The sequence below is a fragment of the Pelodiscus sinensis genome, chromosome 11 (assembly GCF_049634645.1).
Source record: "Pelodiscus sinensis isolate JC-2024 chromosome 11, ASM4963464v1, whole genome shotgun sequence".
In the NCBI taxonomy this organism is placed as follows: Eukaryota; Metazoa; Chordata; order Testudines; family Trionychidae; genus Pelodiscus; species Pelodiscus sinensis.
The window spans coordinates 1,173,229-1,195,613 of record NC_134721.1 but is presented as its reverse complement, the minus strand read 5'-3'; the positions used below and the strand labels follow the sequence as shown (position 1 = coordinate 1,195,613).

The following is a 22,385-nucleotide window of genomic DNA, read 5'->3' as shown; positions in this document are numbered from 1 at the left end:
TCAATCACATCCCTTTCGTTTCCTTCAGTTCACGATCATCAACAATCGTCAATGTTTGCCAGCCCACTGCAGGAGGAGCGCGACTTCAAATCAGGCACGCTTTACTCCCCCCCGGCCACCAGGTGCTCAATCAATGCTGGTCTTGCAAATTTCACAAGAGGATGTTTGCCTGGTGGGCAGCCCATCTCTGTGCACTGCAGTTTCCACTTAGTGGCATTTATGATGAGATTCCTTTCTGGCCATGTGTTCAGACAATTCCCATTTGTTTGGCTTTTGTTGTTTTTCCTGTGTGCCATTATCGATTTCATTTGCTGTCAGAGCCATTCGCTTGGTTCGTATCTTTTCACTGCTCAGCTGCTCCCCAAGTTCCTGTCTTAATGGCACATTGCTCTTCCACTTTAGGCAGAGACCAATGCTGTGGACTTCTTGGGTCAAGTATCAGATGGCAGGGTTTCTTGTGTTCATTTTTCAGTTGCTTTTTGCTGGTTCCCAGATGAGTCTTGCTGGTAAATCATCAGGGGCACGGAGAACAAGAATTGGGACAATATGCTGCTAATTTGAGGAATCGTAGTTCACTAAATCTGCATTTATCTGCTTTTCTTTTCCTGCTTGTCCACCCTCTGAGCTCAGAGATGGGCTCCTCTAACATCTGCTCAGTAAGAGATGGACTGCTAACTCGGACATCAAACCATGGAGCTGGGCACGACAGGCCGTTAAAATCTACTATTATTCATTATGAATTGGCACAGTGATAGTCACAAACCAGCCCTGCCCTGTGCTAGGTGCTGTACAAACTTTAGCATCTCAGTCCCCGGCCCTGGCTCATGAAGAGCAAGCAAGTGGAAGCAGGCTCTTGCGGGGAAGGCACTGACCGTGGTACCAGGAGCTGCAAGTTCATTTCACAGAAGGTGGGGGAGAACTTGGGCACATCGCTTTAGTTTTCCAGCTGTACCATGGGGGCGTAGTTGCGCCTTTCTGCCCAGATGTGTCTGTCTTATTTTAAAGCAGGGCCCTGCTCCTGAGCCGCATGCAGCACTAGCACAGTGGTGGCCCTGAGCAGAACTCGGGACCAATACTAATTCTTTAATGCCGATCTCTTTAATACTGATCTCTTTAATGCCAGCCTCAGAGCCAAGTAACTCTGCTTTTCAGGGCGTTACTCCGAATGCGGGGCTGGGCAAGATGAGACCTGGGGGCCGGATCTGGCCCACCTAGCACTGGGATCTGGCCCACGGACAGCGTCTGGCCGCTTTCTATTTATATCCTGCTGCCCGTGCCACTGAATTTCCAGGCGGAGGCTCAGGAAAGGATCCTATTTAAATGGCTCCCGGTCATGGCACTACCCTGACAGCAGCCGGAGCAGTGAGCCTTTTCCATAGCCCCAGCAACCCCAGGGGGCCCTAGGCAATGTGGTAGCGGTGGGGCCAGGAGCCACGAGCCTTTCCTGTGTTTTTGTTTCAAAGCTTGAGTTTCTCGGGAGAGGTTAGTCTCCAGCCCGGCCCCTTCCTCTCCGAGCCTGGCCCTTCCACTCCTGCCCCACCCCCTTCCTCTCCAAGCCTGCCCCTTCCTCTCCAACCCCTCCCCCTTCCTCTCCAAGCCCGGCCCCTTCCTCTCCAGCTCCACCCCTTCCTCTCCAGCCCCGCCCCCTTCCTCTCCAAGCCCGGCCCTTCCTCTCCAGCCCCGCCCCCTTCCTCTCCAAGCCCGGCCCCTTCCTTTCCAGCCATGCCCCTTCCACTCCAGCCCCGCCCCCTTTCTCTCTAAACCTGGTCCTTCCACTCCAGCCCCGCCCCCTTCCTCTTCAAGCCCGGCCCCTTCCGTTCCAGCCCCGCCCCTTCCTCTCCAAGCCCAGCCCGTTCCAGGATGGGGCCAGCCGTGACCATGTACCAAAATTAATTAAGTGCCCCTCGCTCTAATGTAAATGAAGTCACTGATGCCAGAAATGAGCCCGTTCTGTTTTGCTGTTTGTTAATACAGCCATTGGCTTACAGCTGCTTCCTGTTTAATAGGAGGATGATCCAGAAGGAGAGCCGTGCCGAATGTGGTTTGAGTTTTACAACTATTCCTTCGGCACTTTAGATTTTGTTTAGCTCTCTTCTGCCACAACAGCTGGGAGCCGTATTTCCTTCAAATTACAGTGAGATTTAGGGTTCTCGCAATGTGATAGAAGTATAGCCTGAATTATTTGCAGCAGGCAGCACAATATGTACTAATGGATACTAAAGTCTATGTACAAGGGCACTCGCTTGTCTAGGATGGCTCAGCGTGGAGCCAATCTGCAACATTATTAATACACTTGCAATTCATCCGGGCTCCGCAATTGATAGCGTCACATTGGGCTGGGATCCATGCGGGATGCCCACCATTTTCACATGAGGCTGTGGAGCCTTGGGGAAGAGGGTTTGCGTACAGAGGTGCGCGGGGTTGCTCGTTCTGCTGAGACTTTGTTGAGGGGGAAGCATCCTGGAGCATTCCATTTTGATTTTTTTTGGTAGAAGGCTGCCCCACTGCCCAGGTGCCTGGCTGCCCAGCCTCCCACCCCACCCCCCAGGAGAGCAGCCCCAGGGGCTGGCCAGCTGGAAACCAGCCACTCAGCTCCCTGGAGAACTGGAATCCAAGGGAGTGGGGGTAGCAGCCCGCCAGGCAAGGTGCTGAGGCAGCGGGCAATCTGGAAGCCTGCCAGGTGAGCAACCGAGAAGCCAGGGAGTCTGCAAGGTATGGTGCCAGGAAGCCTGAGGCCAGGGCTGCCCTGAAGCTGGGGAACCTAGAAGCTCGGGCTGCTGAGGAGCCAGGAGCAGGCTCACGGCAGAGGGAGGGAAAAGAGGAAGTTGCCCCGGGGCTCGCGGCTCATCAGCAGCAGAGCCCCCGGCCCTTTAAATCACTGATGGAGCACCATGTGGCGTGTTCCTGGCAGCTCTGAGGGCTGTCGGAGGGGGCAGGGCGGCGCCTTGTCTTTCAGGTGGCACGGAGGGCTGGCTGCCCTAGCCCCACCCCTTCCACCCAAGGCCTCGCCCTGCCAGAAGCATAGAGCCACCCCATCCCACCTTGCTTAGGGTCCAACAACTCTCTTGCCCGCCCCCCAGCCAGCAGCTAAAGAGCCAGGGCCTTAGGCCCTTGGCTTTCCCTCAGCCCACCAAACTGGCTGCCAAGGAGCTGGGAGTCGGCGTTGTGAGCTCTCGAAGGCATCCCAATGTCACAAAAATCAATTCAGTCCCACCAAAGGTTTTCATTTCAATGAGTCTGCTAGAGACAAATGAGCTGGACAATTCCCAGCCTGGTCTAGTTCCGGCCTTGCACTTACACCCGGGGCAGGCATGTTTTCAGTCACTGTCTGCATTAACACCAGAAGCATAGGCCAGATCCTGGGACAACTGGGCATATCATTGGGACAAGGTAGATGCGGCTAAGTCTTTCATTGAACCAACTTCTGCTGGGGGAGAGACAGGCTATTACCTTCCCACCTTGTCTCACCTGTGTGGGGAGTCAGGTTCTCCCATGCTGGCTGCCTGGGTTCTTATCCCTTCCTCCAAAGCATCTGATGCTGGCCATAGTCAGGGGCAGGTAGTGGACAAGAAGATGCTTTGGAATGGCCATACTGGTGCAGAGCTCTAGTCCTACAGTAAACTAAGTTGTACCAGTCAAAAGAGACTCAATGTTTTCCACGGGTAGTGTCCGAGATCCATGCCAGGCATTACCTGGCAAGACAAAGTTACCGGTGAAGAAGTGCTAATAAAAGCACAAATCTCCAGTCTGACTGCTACTATCAAGCACAACCACCTTCGTTGATTAAGTCATGTACATGGGATGCGAGATGGAAGACTTCCTAATGACACATTCTATGGTGAATTAAAGGAGGGTCAAAAAGACAGAGGGGACACCTAAAACTTAAGGTTCAAGGCACCTAAGAGACCTAAATTGTGCTGGTGTTGAGCCACAGACTTGGGAAAGCCAAACAAAAGATTGTTCAAGTTGGCGATCCAAGCTGGAGACCTGCATTGGAGAACATGAAGAACCGCGCCTCTCCACGCTCACAACAAAATGACAGAATAAAAAACGATCAATTAGCCATGAACAGCAGGACAGCTCCTTTCTTTGAACTCAATGAGATAAAATCTGCTTGTCCAGCGTTGGCTTTTAGTCATCGGAAAAGCTGCATCACCCCACAGCAACCTCACATCTGCAATAACCAAATATCTGTCAACACGAACGGGGCCCCATTACACCAGGATGGAGATGGCTGCGGAGAAGTCAAATCTGAGGTCCAAGCTAGGGTTTAAGTTAGGCTTACTGCATGCCCTTTGCTTTACACAATGCAAGAAACCCCAATGAACCATGACTTGTACTCTAAACCCGTAAGTTCCATATGTCACCTGCATGGCTCATTGCTTTCCCTCCCAACACATTAGGCTCAAGGTTCTGTGGGACCTGCCAGCTCTCTCTGTGTTTCCCAGAGCTTCATCCTTCTACCTGCCAGAGCAGTGAATCTACTCTCTGCCTTGGGTAGATTATTTGTGCGCTCAGCAAATATCACTGAAGACAGATGTAGGAGGCAGCACAAAGTTTTACTGTCGAACAACTAACACACGGGATTTCTGCTCACCTCTCCAACTCCAAGGGCTTCAGTAGACACTGACTCCGGCCCTAGGAGCTGTCTGTATTTCTACTAAGTAAAATAAGCAAAGGGCAGGATTATTTTAGAGCAATGTGGGGTTGAATTTGCACTGCTTTATCTACTGAGAAAACATAAGTGAGCCAATTAGCTGTGAGTACTCAGTATGGGTGCTAACGCATGACCTGACGGAGAAGAATTCTTTGCTATCTTTGACTTGCTGTGTTAAGGTGCATCACCTTATATCACTATCCATAGTAATTACTGCTCCCAATGATGTCTCTCTTCATAGAAGAGATTTTATCTCACGAACTATGTTGTTGAGACATAAAAGCATGGCCCTTCTAGGCACAAAAGGGGAACGTAAGGACACTCGGAGATAAGGAGCCATCAGGACAATCTGAAACCAGACAGCACAATGCTTTTTGAAGCTATTTTAAATATCAATTTTAAAAGAAACCTTCCCTACCTGCGCCACCCTGCAACTGACAACAGAAATACCCACATGAGTTTAAGTTGCATGAGAAGAGATCTTTTTCTAAAACGAGGGTCAGCCAATTAATCACTCTGACTGGACAAATTAAAAATTTGTAAATGGCGCATCTGCTGCTTTGCATTTTTAAATATGACTCAAAGGGTGCATCTACACTGCACCACAACATGAAATAAGATTGCGTCTCTTACTTGGATGCTATTTTGAAATAGCTTATTTCATCATTTGGTGCTGTCTATGCCATGCCAGATTTCGAAAAAAAAGCGCTATTCCAAAATGTCCCTTACTTCTCGTAGAATGAGGTTTACAGAGATGTTGGAATAGCAAGCCCGAACTAATGGGCTTGCTGTGAAGAAGCAGGAGAGCAATTTTGGGATACTCCAGTCTCCCGAAATAGTGTTGTAGTGTAGATGTACCAAAGGAACGTAAGGCAACATGAAGCTGAACGCCAATGTACGGAGCTGAGGGAGGCGCCCAGTGAGGTACGACACAGAGAACACCAAAGCTCAGTCTTGGTAAACATCTTCCTTAATGACTTGGAAAAGCGAGCAAACATGATAGTAGCCTTGGAGGAATTGCAAATACGAATGAGGCCGGAGAAACAGTAGACAAAGGGCCAAAAGAGGTAATAAAACATGGTTAGAAAATGACCCAAGGAAATTTAGTCCAGGGAGAGCCACATGCTAGTACACTGCGTGGGGCGCTGATGGTGAGTGATTGGAAATAAAGATGGCCCAGGACAGAAACTCCTGGAAAGCAGCAATTCCAAAAGAGACCTCGAAGTGATAGCGCCTAGCAGACCAGACTCCAGCATTGCAGCGATTGTGGGCGTGATACAGCATATCTGGCCCAATTCTGCCCTACAATACAGCGCATTGAGGGCACAGGCTTTCCGGGGTTTCCTTGTAGAAAGAGGATGCAAGACGCTCCTAGGGTGTGTCTAGACTACAGGGTTTTGTTGACAGAAGTCCACTTTTGTCGACAAAACTATACCTGCGTCTACACTACCTGCCGAGTTCCGTCAACAGTAAGTCGACAGACCGCGGAAGTTTTGTCGACGGCGGTAAACCTCATTCTACGAGGAATAACGCCTTTTCTCAATAGAGTTCTGTCGACAAACGGCGCTACTGTATCCACACTGTGCTTTTTCAAAAGAGAGCATCCAGACTCTGTCGAAAACGCAACTTGCTTTGTCGACAGAACTGGATGTAGTCTAGACGCTCTTTGTCGACAGATGCTTTGTTGACAGTATCTGTCGACAAAGCCTCTGTCGACAAAAGCCTGTAGTCTAGAAGTACCCCTAGTGGCTCTGCCCCACTCCATGTCTCTGCTCTACAGAATTCGATGCTCTACAAGTCACTCGGGCCATGAGGGAGAAACCTGCACTTGGGACAGTGAAGAGCAGGCAGGTGAAATCCTAGGAGAGATCCTCGGCAGAGAGCAGGGGGATGCATTGGGTCAATCAGTGGTTGTTTTCCATCTCTAACGCCTCCGGGTCTGTTGTGATGAACCAAGCAGGATGTTCACTTAGGCATCATCGCTGGGCTTGAGAGATGCAAGTTGGTGGCCCGTTCAGCGAAGCACACAAATTCTGTCTACTTATCTGAGCCGCCCCTAAAACGGGCTGGAAATCCCTCCTGCCGGGGCTGCCCATCCATGGGAATGTTGGGCCTTTCCCTTTCTGATTGCAGCTGTGGGCACTCTTTGATCAAACATCACTTTGCCTGGGTGCTTGCCACACTTCCCGCTCTGCTCCCCGCTGGACCCCAGGGCTGCGAACCTCCTGCCACGTGAAAGGAGGCGCTTCTTTGCCGAGTTGAGGGGAAAGCACAGTCCAAAGTTGGCTCTACAAACAGGGAACGCATCAGAGCATCCTCCCCTGGTTTCTCCATCCCTGCGAGGAGCAGACAGTTTACAGAATAGTAATGCTTGTGCGATGGGTCTGGATTTGTAATGGGGAGCAAACAGAACATTCCTGTAAGCGCTCAGCTGTGATCGTCAGCAGCACCAATGTGGTTCACCGAGTATCTGAATTACTTCAGGGTACCCAAGCAAATCCCTCCAGTGTATCACCTCCACCCCAGGAAAATGGAAGATTTTATGCAAACAAGGACGTTTAAAATATATGCTGCACAGAAAGAGCTCTGAGTGCTGTAAATCCTAAGGGCTAATGGATGTTTCTTTCTTTTTACATCCTCCACCTTTTGTAAAACACTCTACAGGCAGGCTGCCTTCTGCAGACTCAGGATAGAAAAAGAAAACCCTCTTTGACTCATCTGTTTGGGAATAGTGACATGTGTCAGCCAAATCACAGCTGTACAGAATTCGATGGTTTCACCTGCTGTCAGCAGCTTTCTTTACTGAAAATAATCAATGGCTTTGACGGATAAAGAGAGCTAATACGCTGACATATTTTGATACATCTTGACAGCTTTTCTGACGGTAGCTTTCCACTGTCAGTCTATCGTATTTGATTTTTAACTGGGGCCCAGGAGGCATGTGCCTGTGGTCTGAAGGGCCGGCTCCTCGCAAATCAAAGCACCAGGGCAGTGCAACGTGGCTCTAGTTTTTAGTCGCCGTTATCTATCACTGTTCAGTGCTGAATTACTCATTTTTAACACATGTCCCTATTTTTCTGCCCTGGCGAGTGCCCGGTGAGAAACGTTGCAACTCCCCTTCACTGTTCCCTTGGCAGGCAGGAGCATTTCACCGGGTTCGAGTTAGAACTGTGGCTACTGTCAAATGTCACCCTGTTCAGACTGACAGCTTGGTCCCATCAAGAGCTCATTTGCTCGGCTCTTACGAGACTCCAGGCTGTTATTAAAAGAAGTTATTAATATAGATTATAAAATATTCAAACACTTGTCCATGCAAGAGCTAGCGGGCCAAAGGACTTCGTCATTAAAATTCTTTATACAAAACAGAGATTTAATTCTCTTTCCTTCCTAAATCAACAAAGGCTTCTATTCCAAAGTGATATTATACAACAGGAATGAGTCCTTTGAAAGCGGATCAGACCCTCAGGTGGTGTAAATCAGCACAGTCCCATTGGAGTCGTGTCCTTTTACGCTGCTGGGAATCTGGCCCCATATTAAGTCCCCTTCCCTCTGAAGGCTGAGGACAAACCTCCCTGAGATTCAGTATTTGGATAAAAGGTTCGTTCAATAATTAAAATTTTGAGCGAAGGAGTCACCTGAGAATCTACTTGCCGTTTTTACAATTCTATAGCTGCAATTTACATGCGGATTTTCATCTTTGCTGGTTTGAGGCTTGCTCTGAATACATGAGCTGGTAGAGTTTTGCCTCTCAGTACAGTTTTTGTTTCCAGTCCTACGTGATTTAGGATAGTTTACAATGCAGGGTGCGAAAAATCCCTTTGCTGTAACAGTTCTTACTGAAAGCCATCGAGATGAATGTGTGCACAGGAGGATAGCAAATAAAAAGGCTCATATTCATAGCTCATTATTCCAGATACTATGCAGAAGATAATAAAAATTGCATCCAGGCTTTTGATGTATCACTGTTAGATATGTTCATAGTCCATCTACACTAAAATGTAGTACTTCAGCTCCTTTGCTTAACAACACCTGATCACTTGCTTGACATCTCAAAGAGTTTCTTTGGCATCCCTTCTTCTCTGGGCCTCATGAATAAAACATTTATCCCGTCAGCAGCTTTAGCAAAGAGGAACAGCCAAGATCCATCCATCAACGTCAGCAGCCAAATTACTGAGTGATTTCAGATCCTCTAATAACGCTGTTTCTTTATGAGTACGTTGATAAACAATGAAATAGGACTGGCACCTGGCTTTCGGTGCATGTTAATTTTTGAGCATTATGAAACACTGTTAACAGCTCTTCCCTATTCATGTCGAGATTTTAATTTCAAAACTGTCCGCAATGATTTTTGCCTTCGTGGGAATGCATTGGGGTTTATTTCTGATTTGTTATGAAGGTCAACCAAACCTACTCACATTAAGGCTGCTGGGACTTCAGAAAAAAATCAAGGATAAATAGAGCCTTTACTCCAGATGTAATGTGTTTCATTTATCATTGGGAATCACAACGTAGTAATACATTGACCTTTCTGCAAGGTTGTTAATGGAAATCAAGCATTTGGTTTTAATGCTTCCATTCTTGGATGAGTCACATGAAAACTTGGAGATCCAAGTCGTATAAGTTCACGTGCAAGTTCTTGAGGTTCAAGCCTGCAATAGTAATAGGAAAAAATGAACCCTCTGAATGCGCGATCTATTCAGAATTCGCCAAAGCAATATTGGACCAATGCCATAAATATTAACGATAAGAGCCCTTTCGTGGTATTTAATGTTCTCAAAGCACCGAGAATAGTTTCTCAGCCCTTACTTATGGATACGACACCTGTGCATGCAAAACTTAAGATGCACTTCTCTGAAATCCCTTATGCAGGTGAATGATGCTCATACAGGTGAGCTGGCCATTGAGGGCCAAAGGGCCAGTTATGTTTTCCAGGGTCCACCCCGATCTATTGATGCATATTTGCGCACATCATGTTCGTAGCAAAAATGTGTAGACGTGCTGATTTGGGCTTAACTTGGAAGATCTGGTGCTCACTAATCCATCTTCAAGCCCTGCAAGGTAGCTAAGGACATAACAACAGACAGATTTTTCAGAGGCAAAAACCAAGGGTTAGAGGTGAGATTTTCAAAAGCAGGGCAAGAGGCAAGCCCCATTGGCTTTCAGCTGGATTTGTGACCCAAAGCCACTGCTTTGGAGGAGTTCTAAGAGATCTGGCCTAGCGGCGCTCAGACTTGCCAGACTACCGCACCCCTTTCCGGAGTTTGAGCTGTCCCCCCAAGTCTCACCGCATTTTAAAAACAACCTCCTTACCAAATCAGACTTAAAATACAACACACGTGTCCCAGCCCACTAGGAGTGGCAAAGCGCTTACGTTCTCCTGTTACCTTCCAGCACCTGGAACATCAGACCATGGTGTTCGTTTCGGTGCACAGCACACGGAGCAGGATAAACAAGTCACGGTGTGACATTTGAGTTGACACTGACTTCACAAGTGCTTTTTATGTAGCCAGTAAAACTAGACACGTATTTGGATGAGTTGCTATGCCCCCGATAGACCTCTGCACACCCCAGGGAGATACATACCCCTGCTTAAGGACCTCTGGTCTCGCTACGGCAACAGCAGTGGCAGGGGCATTATTCAAACCCACCGTTTCCTGCCATCCACCAACGTCTGATTAAAGCAGCCATGACCTTGAAGTGCAGAAGTCTTAAGACTGGGTGAGCCAGCAAGTGTAACTCTCAGTTCAGTGTCTGTTACAGCCTGATCCACAGAGGATCTGAGGCTGCCTCAGCTGCCAACTTGGACTCATTGGCCGTTAGCGCTAAAGGCTGACCGCTTCTGGCTCAGAAAGTTGTGGGTTCAGTCGCGGTGACAACGAACACAGCAGCTGCTGTTCAAGCACTGATGGGGAGCCAAACGGCGATGGGAGGTCTTCTTTCAGACCTCTAGGATCCATGGGCAAATATGGTAGAGGGCGCATCTCCATTAAAGGGCCAGGGACCTGGGCCAGCCCTGCAGCCCCATACGCTAATCAGACCATTTGAACAGAGCAAGATGTTCCTTATAAGCAACTGCAGGAAAAGGGGGGGAGGGAGGGTTATGGGAAAGCTTGGTCTTTGAAGCAGGAACAGACTGCGCAAAGGAAGGCCCAGAGGAGCAGCCCTGAGCCCACTGGTTTGGACACAGAGCATGGAGCAGGGGAAGAACGTGGGAGAGACTCAGGACTCAGTGATCCGCAGCGGGGGCCACGGTTCAGGTGACGGCTCAGCTTGAAGGAGGAGCGGGCACTGAAGCAGAGTGACACCGGTGACGGAGCCTGAGGTGCTCCGAGTTGCACTGTGGCCTTTCGTTCACGCTCTGGAGCCGTGTGATGATAAATTACCCCGACCGGGGTTCTCAGCCCAAGAGCATCTGGTGACTGCAGGGAGCAGTGCTGAGAAGGGGGATGGGGGAGACCCACAGGGGGCTTGACCGGCATCAGAGAGACTTTCACCTTGGCGTGTCTCACTCGTCACCTCGCTTCCCCCTCCCGCACCCAACGCAATACGTGCTCTCTGTGGAGACTGGCGAGAGACTCGTTCTGAGGGGAAACCGGCCTGTCCGAAGCTATTCCTTAGGAAGGCCAGACCCTTAGCTGGTGCCACGCAGCCAGCTCAGCGACTTGACTTGGATTTACACCAGTGGGGGATCTGGCCCGGCAACTCGATTCAATTTTACTTCTCTATAGGAAAATCAAGTGACTCTTATGCAAGCCAGAAGGCAAACAATTAACCCACAGCCTCCACCACTCAATAGCTTCGCCAGTCAGAGAGACTGGCAGGCCCGGCGGAAGTCTGAACCGCTCTCCTCTGGACTATTTCTCTGCTGTCTCTGAGAACAAAAAACGCAGTGTTTTCTCTAATCGGGATGGGATCCAAGTGCCCTCTCTGGTGAGACGATGACAGCATGTCCAGCCCCTTCTTGCAACTGCACGAGAAGGCGGTAGTGAAGAAAAGAAGAAATAACTGCTGAAGGGCTGGCATGACCGGGTAGAGTCTCACCCGGTGCAGAAAGCTAACCCAAGGCACGCAACTCAACTGTCTAGACTGACCTCACGTGCTGACCATGGTTAGGTCTCCAGCATGCGGAGATGCCGTCTGTCCCGCCAGCCAGTATTGTCCCGTTGTTTCCTCGTATCCCCCCATCCTCATGGTCTTCCACTGAGCTGGTATGCTCTTCCCATCACTGCTCAGCAGTAAGTTTCAGCCCAGAGAGAGATCGGGTCACTAAGGCCCAACTGTTCTTGGGGGCAACGGCTCAGCTGTGCCACAGTGCTGGAGAGTGACGCACGCCTTTCACGGTTATTTCCAAGGAGGTTGTCATGCGCTTCAGCATTATGGGGGCGTGGGAGCAGTGCCCACTGAGCAACACGACTAGGGTTACCATATCTGAATGTTCGAACAAGAGGACAGTCCTGAGAGGGAGTGGATCTGTATCAGTGTCTACCGACTCGCATTGTATTAATACAGAACACATCAATGCAACGTGAGCCAGTAGATACTGATACCGAAATACTCCCTCCCAGGAGTGTCCTGTTTGAAAGCTCAGATATGGTAACCCTCCATACAGCTGACTCCAGCAAAGAAGCTCATAAAAATGTAAGTATAACGAGTATGCAGAGCTGCAGCTGTCAATTGGTGGGGTCCAACTGGCACAATTTACACCTGCCGAAAACCTGACCCCCTAGATGTAATGTTGGCTGCTCATTGCTTCCCGCAGGTTATAACAGAGGCCATCGGGGTGCCATGGTTCTAAGAAGAGAAGAGTGGCCAGATTGGGCCAGGCTAAAGGTCCATTCAGCCCAGTATCCTGTCATCTGACAGTGGCCAGTGCCAGATGCCTCAGTGGGAGTGAACAGAACAGGGAATTATCAAATAAGCCCTCTCCTGTCTCCCATTCCCAGCCTCTGACAGAGGCTAGGGACACCATTCCTACCCATCTTGGCTGATAGCCATTGATAGACCTAACCTCCATGAATCTATCTAGCTTTTTTTTGAACCCTGTTAAAGTCCTGCTCTTCACAACATCCTCTGGCAAGGAGTTCCACGGGTTGACTATGCACCGAGTGAAGAAAAACTTCCTTTTGATTGTTTGAAACCTGCTGCCTGTTAGTTTCATTAGGTGACTCATCCCTATAACATAAGAACAACAAGTAAATATCTTTTCCTTATTCACTTTCTCCACACCTGTCATGATTTTATAGACCTCTATCTTATCCCCACTTAGTCTCCTCTCTTCTATGGTGAAAAGTCCCACACAATCTCTCTTCATATGGGACCCGTTCCAAACCCCTCATTTTTGGTGCCCTTTTCTGAACCTTTTCCAATGCCAAGAGATCTTTTTTGAGAGGAGGTGACCACATCTGTACGCAGGATTCAAGATGTGGGCATTCCATGGCGCAGTACAAACAAATTGAAATGGACCGGCCCTGCCCCAAAGAGACAAATAAGCATGGGGGTGAGAGGGAAGACAAGGAAACCCATCCACTAGCATAAGGGCAGTCCCTGCTGATGAGGAGCAGAGAACGCCACTCCCTTGCTGAGATGGTCCAGCTTGCCGTACCCTGCACCCATTATCGCAGAAGAGAGTCTGGAGGAGTGTAACGGGGTGTGCCTGCTTGTGAGCATCCGAGAGGTGTCTGGGAAGCTCTCTTCCTGGCCATCTTGTGGCAGAGGAAATATCAGTATGTGGCCTGGAACCAGGCTTCTTCTTGTCCCCTTGCTGTGGCTGCTGGGGGAGAGGGGCAGGCCTGCCCACTCTTCTGGGTCCCAGCCCAGGGACCCTACAAGAAGCAGGTGCCTGCTACGATTATCCATTGTCTTCTACTTCCTTGTTCCCTGGGCCACTTCCCAAGGACGCTGCTCTGTCTGGTCATCTCAGGGCTCTGAGGCTGGGTTCTCAATAGACCCTGTCCAGGGGGCTATCCACTCTTCTAGTTGCTTGTGACTAGTCTTCCGCCACTGGACATGGGCCTCACCCAGGCCTAAAGTTCCTCTTGCACTCGGAGCTGTCCGCGGTGCTGCTGTTCTCCTGGTCAGTGCATAGATCTGTCTGGGTCAAGTGCCTGTGAGGAACTGCCAGGCCCTAACCCACAGCTTCTTTTATACGGGTCTGCTGGGCCCTGATTGGCTACCTCTGCGGCAGCCACTCTGTCCTGCCTGGAGGACCTCTCTTCTGCTCCTCTCACTGGGGTGGGGTGTGGCAAGGCCTTCAGCGTCCTGTAGGGAGTGTCGGGGCTTAGTCTACCCCATGACAAGGAGACACTTGAAAGAGGAGAGGTTGGTGGCTTTTGACTGGGAGCTTTTCTCCCTCCCTGGCTGCCCCTTGGAAGTAGGGAAGTGCTTGCTGGAGACCTGGCTGGCCAGGCCACGCAGTGTGTTGCGTGGGCTGCAGGAAGGCAGAAGTTTGGAGACCTTTTGGAATCGGTTTCCCATCTGCTGCCCCTCTCTGACAACAGCCTGTCGCACCGCGCTTCCCCGGAAGGGTTACCATCACCAGGCGGCAGTGGCAGCTGCAGCAAACCTCAAGCCGGGAGCATCCTACAGACGCGGCTGGGACCAATAACCGGTGGGCGTGGAGAGGACTCAGCCAGCCAAACCTGACATTGCAGGCGCCAGGGAGGAAATCTGTGGTCTGCTCTCACGCTGCCAGTCTCAGAGACAGTCCCAGGGTGGGCCCAGGGTAAGCGGCCCGTTGCCCTTACCCCCGGCACAGCCTGGCTCCTGCTCCAGCAAACACGGTCACGCTAGCGACCTTGTGAGCTCCTCTTTTAGTGCCGCTTCTTTTGGAACTGCGAGGCAGCCTGCCCACATCCCGCAAGGGCAGGGGACTGATTCGGTGCCATGGCCATTCTGCCATTGACTTCAACCAGGCCGAGGATCGGGCCCTTGGAGCGCTTTAAAGAGCGATGTCAGCAGACAGAGCTGCCGGCACGTTGGGGTACTGGGATGATTACTACTGGCTCACCTGGCACTCCCCAGACAATCTGGCCAGGGTACAAGCCGGGTCAGGCGTAGGTCTGCCTGCGACGGAGTAGGAATGGAAGTGTGGGAGTGTGTGTGTCAGTTCAAATGTCCATGGTGTCGGTAGCCCTGGTCTACACTAGGGCTTTAGTTCCAAATAACCCCCTGTGGCAGGCCACTTCCGCCTGGCCCTCCCGCAGGACCTCTTAAGTCCAAGGCCCTCAGGCCCAAGTCCGAAACACAGTTTAAGTCTGGCCCTTTAAGGCCAGGCCAAGGCCCTCCGGCCTGAGTCCAAAACACAGTTCAGGGTTGTAGCGGGGACGCACCCCAGGTAGGGGGACCTGGGCCCACCCTACTCCACCGGGTCCCAGCCCAGGGCCCTGTGAGCGACCGGGTAGCGTGTCCCTCCCTCAGCGGGGCAATCCGGCCGAAACGCACTGAGGTCCTGGGGGCAGGAGAGGCGGTTCCCATTCCTGCCCTGGGCCACTTCCTACCTGGTTCACTGAGGTTCCTTCCCATGTACTCGTCCCGCTTGCTGCTCCCTCTGGGCCAGCGTCTCCATGGCAGGCAATCTCTGGGATGCACCAGCTCGCCTCCACATCCCCATAGGCCTCTTCTGGAGTCTCTGGTGACTGCTGTGCAGGAGCTCCCTTCACCGGTCCTTCTCCTCCAGCTGCCACCCCAGACTGAGTCCTTTCCCAGGCTTTTATAGTGGAGCTATAGCTCGCACATGCTCAGTAGAGCTGTGGGGGAGGAGCCTCTGCAGCCAGGTAACCCCGGCTGGCCCCTGCGGGCTGAGTGCAAGGCTGCCTTGCCCCGTCACACCCCCCAAGGTCAAATTTACAAGCAGAGCATCCACACTGCCATTATTTCAAAATAACAGGCCATGAAATTAAAAATCTGTACACCCGCTTTTCCTCAGGAGCAGCGCTAATTCCAAGATCGTGATTTCGAAATAGTAGTCCTGCGGATGTGCCGGTGCCGCTATTTTGAAATAATGACTCCCCAGAGCCAATTGAACGAATGGCTCCCCAGTGCTTGCCGGGGCTCCACGTCGAGCGAGCGCGTCCACATGCCTGGAGCCTGCCTCAGACTCATGTCGAGGCTTCTCTGGAGTGCGGATGCACTAGCCTGAATTTGTTAAATCGGGAGTTAAGGCGAATGTGCTAATTTCAAAATAGTTTCCTAGTGTGGACGTGGCCTAAGACGTAGGAGCAGTGGAGGGGGTGGACAGAGCAACCGCTGAGACAGGGCTGCCTTGGAGAGCTCTCCTGGCTCTGGGAGGGAGCCTCAGCCCTCAGGCCGGGTCCCCCAGGGCACGTTCTAGCGTGCTAGGCTCTAGGATCTTCCGCACACTGGCTCCCTTTGAGGACCTCGCCACCAGCCACCCTTAGCTCAGGGCCTCCCACAGGCGTAGGAGTAATGGGATCCCGAGACCACCTCCCAGCGAGGAGGCAGCAGCTACCCCCACCTTCCTCGTCTGGGCACGGCCACCCTCCCAGGCTGGGTAAAGGCAGGCGGGAAGGTCTGGGGGGCCCTTACCGCGAGGAAGGAAAGAGCAGGACATTCTCGGCCTGCGGGTGGCACGAAGAAAGCAGCCAGCAGCAAGCCTCGGGCAGGCTTGGCAAGGCCGGGCATAGCGGCAGTGGCGGGCAGTGCCCCAACACCAGCCAGGGAGAAATGCCTTGCTCTGTGTTGGGGCAGAAATGCAAGATCACAGGGGGCAGGCAGGCATCTGCCGAGAGTGCTGAGCCGGGCCTGCAGGAGGCTGTCTCCAGGGTCCCAGCCTGGGGGCGGAGGCTCCGTCCCAGAGCAGCGAAGAGAAAGCCCAGAGCCCAGAAAGGGGCTAAGAGAACTCCAGGGAAGTGCTCGGTATGGACACAAGGGGAGGAGCTTGCCCATGGAACCAGGCCCCAGCGCGTCGGCTGTCTGCTCCTTTGGAACCATTAGCTGGCCTTGTGCATCCCTGGAAGGGGTTACGTTTGTGTGGTATGGAAAGCCAAGGCGAGACAACTCAGGGAAGGAGACTTTAGCAGCAAGGGCCTGCAGTGCCATGTGCAACTACCTGGGGGGCGCTATGGGGCAGCCACACCCCTGTGATACGCCCCATAATAATCCTGCCCTGTGGGCACCCTCTGACCTGTAGCAAGGAAAACACCGGGAGGGGGGCAGGGGATGGCTGGAGGATCTAGGGTCGCCAGATGGTTTAACCAAAAATACCAAACGCCTGCCCTCCCATAAAAAAAACACCGGGGAAAAAATTCTGTTGACAAAGAAAAGAGGGAGACCAAAGTTGTTGCGAAAAAATAATAATAATAAAAAAGACCCTGAGTGCTATTAAGCAAAAAATATATTAAAAAATAAAAAACAGCATGGCCCCTTTAAGAGGCTTTTTGGACCTAAGAGGCTGCTGGCGGCCATCTTGTCTCCCTGCTCCGGACCAGACAGCTCCCCTGCAGAACCAGGTATGCGGGGGGGGGGGAAGAGGGGGCAGCTGGGCCCGGTTGCTGAGTGTGTGTAGGTTTGCCAGATGCCCGCTATTGGCCTGGATAGTCTGGTATTTTCACCTCCTGGCAAGGAAAAAAATCAGAAAATCCCAGGCATTTTAGGACATTTGAGGTGTCCGGTATTTTCTGAATTTTTTTACCGGACAAGAGGCGAAAATGCCAGACTGTCCAGGCAACCCTAGGAGGATCTGCCAGCTGCTATGTGGATCTGCCCTTCCTCCCTGTGAACAAGAAATGCTGGTGCAGAGAAGAGCCACTGGCATTTTGCAGAAGGGGTTGGACTCCTTCCCCTTGCTGGGTGGCTCTCTCCATGCCTGGTCCTGCTACTTGGGCTGGGCCCTAGAGAGCAGACCCTCCCCGTAACCAAGCACAACGTCATTCCCATACACGAGCGGAGCTTAGGCCCTCAAGCAGGCCCACTGAATTTTTCCGCTTACTTGCGTGGCCTTGGCTAGTCTCTTCCAGCGCCAGGGAAGCATTCTCTCAGCTATCTGTCATTTCAGGTCCTTGCTTTTCTTCCACGCCGACCTCCTACACATAAACTTCATTTTGCTCATTTGAAATCTGCAGCCTCTCCATCAATTTCCTTGGGAATTAATTACCAGGTTTTTTAAAAAAACAAAACAGTGAATCACATAACAAGATACTTGGGATTGTTTTTCTACTTAGTTATAAATGAAAAGAAAAAGAAACCCGCTTTCGGTATATTGACAGCAGCTGCAGTAGAAGTTCCCAAGGCCAGAAATGTTTTGTTTGGATTTTTTTTAAGTCTGCTTTCCCCCATATCCCTACCGACACATGTTGCATGCTTATCAACTGGAAACATCCCTTGCAGCCATCTGCATCGCATGCTTTGTTATTATAAGTTATAGTAGAAGACAAAAGGAGCAAGACACTGTGACCAGAAGGCAAACATTAAGACTGCTAATTTGTTAGGGGTGACATTTCTGATAATGCTGCTATATTAGAGCTACTATTCCATGATGTCATTTCACATAATATTATATCGCTGGGCTTAATAAGACAGAGAGAAAGAGACAGAGGGGAAAGAGAGACATCAACAGATCTATTATAAAAACAAAGGAAGGCATTAGGACATTTCTTTGCCTGAGTTGTATATTGACTTCTGGTCAGCGTCTCAAAAGAGTTTCATTAAATTTATGTCATCAGAAATATAACATATGGACTTTCCATGCAGGAGCTCGTAACAGCAAGAGTAACACAATTGTTTTCCCCATTCTATGATTTATCATCCATTCCATTCTATGCTACAGGGGCTGTCATTTTTCTTCAAATGGGTTTGAAAAAAGATCTCTTGTTCGACTCAGTCAGGTGTTGTTATTCACCGACATGAGGCCCACGCTAGTACAGACACCAGCTGCAGCCATCGAGCGGGCCTGGAAACGTCGGGTTTTTCTCCCGGCACAGGCGCTGCTCGTTCCGACGCCGCAGCCAAGGGAAGGGGCTCGGAAAAACACAAGCAGCCCTTCTCCCTCGCCTGCGATGACACACCTGGGCATGCCTGGGGCATCGCTGAAGAGGTTGCCTGTTGTGGCACTCACGCCCCAGCTGTTAATTCAAGGCAGGGCAGCACAGAAGAGGAAGTGACGTAGGATCCGCAGGAGCCTCGCTCCTCTCACCGAGCTTGTGGTCAATGCCTTGTCTTCCCAGGGCAACTCCGCTGTAACGGCCAGTGGTTCTTTGCCGGTTCTCTAATTTCACTAAGGCTGTGGTTCTCGACTGCTGGTCCATGGTGACTTTTTCGGTGGTCCTCAGGAACATTGTCCAAAGTCACACGGCATGGGCAGGCACCAAAAATCTGTTAGTAAGAAATAAATTTCAAACCAAAATGTTCATTGTCTGCTTTTTTTTCTCATGTCTCAAAAAGGAGGTGGTTCACAACAATTTTTTGATTGGCCTGGTGGTCCGTGGACTGAAACGAGTCGAGAACCACTGCTAAGGGGTGGCACCCAGCCACAGCAAAGTTCCCCTTGGCTTCTATGGTGCCAGGATTCATGCCCACTGAGCTAGCTACTATGTACGGCTCCGATCCTGGGAGATGACACCGATGGCACCCACCAAAGGCATAAGCAGCCACGTGTACTATCAGAGCCTCTCTGTTCACAGTCCCTTGGCATTCCCGTACCTGCAATTATTAGTGGCTATCTCTACACACCATTTGCCTCCCTTTGTAACGGTGCAAACGTCTTTTGCTGGTGATTTCTTCGCTGAAGGTGGATTTCAGGACTTCAGCGTCTCAGCCAATTTCAAGCCCTCGTTAGCACCACCCCTCATTAATAAATGGCCTACTTTCTCGCCAGTTCTTCTATTCCCCCGATATGTTTGTAACAGTCTGTGCTATTCCCCCTAGCTCTCTGTCGAGTATTAACTCTCTCTGCTGTTCTGCAGCTTCCTTCAGTCCCTGCCAGCATTAGCTGCCTGTGTGCTCATTTGGCTGCCTGCTTCCTTTTCACATGTCTGTGCCGGGTATTTTTAACCTCAGGCCTTTGATCAGGAGGCCACGCTGCCTGCAGCTTGTGGCTTCCAAAGAGGCAAAACCCATTGCCACTCCATTGTGATACCCTTTACGGTTTCCCAGGGTTCTCCTCTGGTCATTTCATGATGCTTCTCATGGCACACACGGAGCCCCCTCTCTCTGCCCAACGAGCTTACGGACTAAGCAGCCAACTCACAGGCCCGATTTCTTTAGAGCAGTGTTTCTTAAACTGTGTTCCGTGGCACACCGGTGTACCATAGAGAACAACAGAGTTCAAAATGGCCACCCTTAAAGGGACAGGTGACTTTTTTTTTGCTTAACAAAAAATCTTTGGTGTCCCTCAGGAAAAAAAAATATTGTTTGGTGTTCCTCAGTCTTAAAAAGTTTAAGAAACACTGCTTTAGAGGCGGGAAAGGAAGGTACAGAGCGAGAGAGAGTTACTTGTCCGGGGTCACACCTGGAGACTCCGGCGTCCAGATCAGCGCCTTACCCACAAGGCTCCCCCTTCTCCCTAATCAAACTAAAACGCCTCAGGACTCCATCCAGATGTTTGCGTGGATAAGGGGAGCTGCCTGTGTCTTTAACCAGAGCCTTGAAAGGTGTCTTTGCTGCAATCGAATCTCCTCACGCTGCTCGATCCTGGAAGCCCCTCACTGACAAGCCTAAAGGGAAGCAGCGTGAAAGCCGGTTTCGAAAGCCCATGCTGCAAGAGCTCACACACGAGGACAAATGTCATGGTTTCCACCTCGGACAATATCGGATTACCTCTGCAGAGGTAAACAGCCAGACCTGGGGCATTCCTATTGTCGGGATACAAACTCTGCAGGCTGCTCCGTTGTCAAAAAGCTCACAGAGATTTCTTGTGCTGTAGAGGGCGGCTCTTCATCTTCTTGAATCTGTGACCCAGCAGAAATTACTGTCAACTATCTGACCAATCGAGGGGTATTGATTCACCTGTTACTATGGCAACCCATTAGTTCTTAGATCTGTCTCTCTCAAGCACTGCCTAATCTGCCTCGGCTAGGTCTAGCATTTTGACACTGTCTCGTTCTGATCCTTAATTAGTTTATTTGATGTGGCCTGCACATTTTATGTTTATACAAAGCAGATATTGAAAATACAGGCCTAGTGAGCAGAGATCAGAGGAGCACAATCAGTATGTTGTCAGCTAAACCGGCTATTACAAGGGAGAAAGAAAACAAACACCTTGTAAAAAACACAGTAAACTCCTAAAGCGGTGTGAAAAAAATATAAACTGACAGTATGGCCATCTGTCACCCAACACGGCGCCCCTGAGATTTGATCGGTTTTGTACCTACTTTGTCCAGGTGATCCATCAAATAACACACAGCTTCCACTGCAGGCTCTGAGCAATTCTATTCGATACTTAGCTTCTTGAAGATTCACTCTGTCTGAAGGCAGAAACAGTCCTTCAATGCTAACCAGAGACCCTTCTCTGTGACTTACCTTCCTTCTGGAAGGACAGGTCTTTACATTTGAAAGAATGAGATAAGGGGAGGCAGATCAAGGTCCCAACCAAAACAGAACGCACAGGTGTGGAATGTGGACATGGTTCTCTTCTTTGCCGCAAACTGAACCAAAACTCTAGATCAAAAAGTTCATTCTGCTCATTTGTCAATTTCTTCTTCCCAACTCTGTGCTTTTCCCCCATGCAGTCCATGAGAGCTGCCACTTAGAGACCTGCAGGAGACAGGAAGATAGGAGAAGATTTTAGTATCATAGTATTCAGTTACATTGTCTGTCCTGGCATAATTCTGTGTCTCGGCACGACATCTGTCTGCTAGCATTTGGCATGTTTCCTGCTTTGATCTTCTCATCCCCACAGTGTACAGCAAGGTGGGGAAAGAAAAACCTCACCCTAGAGTAAAATATTCATTCTAACCCTTTAAACAACAGCTGCTTTTTTGGTTTACTGTAAAAAACTGGTAGATGCATAATCCACACTAAAGTCTCTGCAGATGTAATGGACCAATTCTACACTGAGGGTGTGTCTAGACTACAGGGTTTTGTCGACAAAAGTGGACTTTTGTCGACAAAACTATACCTGCGTCCACACTGCCTTTGAGTTATGTCGACATAACGTCGACAAAACTCAGCAGTTTTGTCAACATATGTAAACCTCATTCTACGAGGAATAACGCCTTTTGTTGACAGAGTTCTGTCGATAGAAGGCATTATTGCATCTACACTGTCCTTTGCGTCCACACTGTTATGTCAACAATGCGGCTTGCTTTGTCGACAGAACTGGCTGCTGTCTAGATGCTCTTTGACAAAAACTTCTGTTGACAAAACCCTGTAGTCTAGACATACCCTAAGGGTACATCTACATTGCAAGAGATCTTCCGGAATAGCTTATTTCAAAATAGAGAATCCACACTACAGGGAAGCCTCAAAATGAGTCCGAGGCAGGCTCCCCTAATGTGGATGCGCTATTTCGATTTAGAGCCCCAGGAGGCACTGGGGAGGAATAACTTAGAACGGCGCTGGGGAGGGGCTATTTCAAAATAGCAGCAGTGGAGCGTCCATACACAGCTTCTTCCGAAAGAGCTTGGAATGAGGTTTACCAACGTTGGAAAAAGCCCTCCATTATTTCGATTTTCTTTCTGAAGGATAAACTTAATTTGTTGTCAGTATGACCTCTGTGTGACCTGGATGTTAAGTCTGGTCTTTCTAAAGAGGTCCGTGCTTGAATGCAGGTATA

General features: G+C 50.2%; 1 long non-coding RNA gene across 2 annotated transcripts in view; it reads right to left on the bottom strand.

Annotated features, from left to right (window-relative positions):
• Positions 1-17,163: 17,163 nt before the first annotated feature.
• The window catches only part of LOC112546377 (uncharacterized), a 304,651-nt gene continuing 299,429 nt past the window's right edge, over positions 17,164-22,385 (bottom strand). Inside the window, exons 6-7 of one of the 2 annotated variants that reach the window (XR_012906421.1) lie at positions 20,983-21,364; positions 17,164-18,985 (exon numbers count right to left, since the gene is read on the bottom strand). This is a non-coding gene — a long non-coding RNA (uncharacterized LOC112546377). The remainder of the gene's footprint in view (positions 18,986-20,982; positions 21,365-22,385) is intronic. The other variant, XR_012906422.1, reaches the window with a different exon arrangement.